The following is a 2,500-nucleotide window of genomic DNA, read 5'->3' as shown; positions in this document are numbered from 1 at the left end:
ATATCTCTCCTCCTTTATCAATGTTCTCTACCAAATTCGCATTCCAATCATACTGAGACATCCCTTGAAATTCTCATTCCATCTCTACTGAGACATTGCTTTAAATTCCCATTCCAACCCTACTCAGACATCCCTTGAAATTCCCATTCCAACCCTACTGGGACATCCCTTTAAATTTCCATTCCATCCCTACTGAGATATCCCTTTAAATACCCATTCCAACTCTACTGAGACTTCCCTTTAAATTCCCATTCCAACCCTACTAAGACATCCCTTTAAATTCCCATTCCAACCCTCCTGAGACATCCCTTTAAATTCCCATTCCAACCCTACTGGGACATCCTTTTAAACTTCCATTCCAACCCTACTGGGACATCCCTTGAAATTCTCTTTCCATCCCTACTGAGACATTGCTTTAAATTTCCATTCCAATCGTACTGAGACGTCCCTTGAAATTCTCATTCCATCCCTACTGAGACATTGCTTTAAATTTCCATTCCAACCCTACTGAGACATCCCTTGAAATTCCCATTCCAATTCTACTGGGACATCTTTTTAAATTCCCATTCCATCCCTACTGAGACATCACTTTAAATTCCCATTCCAACCTTACTGAGACATCCCTTGAAATTCACATTCCAATCATACTAGGACATCCCTTTAAATTCCCATTCCATCCCTACTGAGACATCCCTTTAAATACCCATTATAACTCTACTGAGACTTTCCTTTAAATTCCCATTCCAACCCTACTGAGATATCCCTTTAAATTCCCATTCCATCCATATTGAGACATCCCTTTAAATTTCCATTTCAACCCTACTGAGACATCCCTTTAGATTCCCATTACACCCGTATTGAGACATCCCTTCAAATCCCCATTCTAACCCTAATGAGACATCACTTTAAATTCCCATTCCAACCGTACTGAGACATCCCTTTAAAATCCCATTCCACCCTTACGGTCATCCTTCTAATTACCCATTCCAACCCTACCGGGTCATCCCTTTAAATTCCCATCCCAACTTTATATGGTTATCTTTCTTGAGCCATCCCTTTGAATTCCCATTCCAACCTTACATGGTTGCCCTCATTTCCCATTCCAACCCTACTGAGACATCCCTTTAAATTCCCATTCCAACCTTACATGGTCATCCTGCTCTCCCATTTCATCTCTACTGAGACATTCCTTTGAATTCCCATTCCAACCTTACAGTCATCCTTCTGATTTCTCATTCCAATCGTACTGGACCATCCCTTTAGATACCCATCCCAACCTTACACGGTCATCCTGCTCTCCCATTTCAACCCTACTGAGACATCCCTATGAATTCCCAATTCAACCTAACATGGACATCTTTCTGATCTCCCATTTCCATACTACCGTGGTCATCCCTTTAAATTCCCATTCCAACCTTACATGGTCATCCGTTCGATCTCCCATTCCAACCTTACATGAAAAATCCTCTACTTGCGCACTTACCTGTACTTAGGAATTCTTCAGAATTTCTACCTATCCTTGCATTAGCATCCCTTCAAATTCCCATGGTTTGTTTACCTGAATATCCAACTCCAATCTAACCTGGACATCTCTTCAGATTCCCACCTCTCCATTTTTCCTTGCATATCTCTAAATTCCTACTCCTCTCTCACCTGGACATCACTCCAAATTCCCTCTTCATTTTTATCTGGAGATCACATAATATCCTTCGTTCATCCTTACGAAGCCATTCCTCAAAATTCATCCTTCCTTTCTACCGGGACATCCCTCCAATTTCCCACTTTATGTTCGCTTGATCATGGCTCTTTAGTCCAATTTAATTTTTACCTGGATATGCCTCCAAAATCCCATTCTATTTTTACCATGACAAGCCTGCGATTTCCCATTCAACCTTTGCCTTGGTATCATTCGACTAAAAAATCCTTCTACTTTTCCTTAATCACAGCTTCTAATTTTCCCCTTAATCACAACTCCTAATTTTACTCTTAATAATAACTCTTAATTTCCCTTTAATCACAACTCCTAATTTTGCCCTCAATAACAATTTTTAATTTTTCACTTAATCACAACGCCTAATTTTCCCCTTGATAATAATTCCTAATTTTCACCTTAATCAAAACTAATTTTTCTCTCAATAACAACTCTTGATTTTACATCTATTTTTTTCCCTTAACAACTCCTAATTTTCCCCTTAATCAAAACTCCGAATTTTCCCCTTAATCACAGTTCCTTCTAGTTTTCCCCCTAATAAAAACTAATTTTCCCCCTAATATCAACTCTAAATTGTCCCTTTAATTAAAACTCCGAATTTTCTCCTTAATCAAAACTCCTAATTTTCCCCATAATCACAAGTCTTATTTTTTCCCCTTAATCACAAGTCTTGATTTTCTCCCTAATCACTATTCCTTAAAGTTTTTCCCTAAAAACTCCTAATTTTCCCTTAATCACAGTTCCTTCTAGTTTTCTCCCTAATAAAAACTAATTTTCCCCTGAATCACA

The 2,500-nt window shown here is 38.6% G+C and overlaps 1 protein-coding gene across 1 annotated transcript in view; it reads right to left on the bottom strand.

Moving 5' to 3' along the window:
- LOC137628801 (beta-galactosidase-1-like protein 2) overlaps positions 1-2,500 on the bottom strand; it is a 53,450-nt gene that overhangs the window by 14,154 nt on the left and 36,796 nt on the right. The gene's annotated exons all lie outside the window — the stretch shown is intronic.

This window comes from Palaemon carinicauda, chromosome 36 (assembly GCF_036898095.1).
Source record: "Palaemon carinicauda isolate YSFRI2023 chromosome 36, ASM3689809v2, whole genome shotgun sequence".
Taxonomy (NCBI): Eukaryota; Metazoa; Arthropoda; class Malacostraca; order Decapoda; family Palaemonidae; genus Palaemon; species Palaemon carinicauda.
This window is presented reverse-complemented; position numbering and strand designations above follow the sequence as displayed.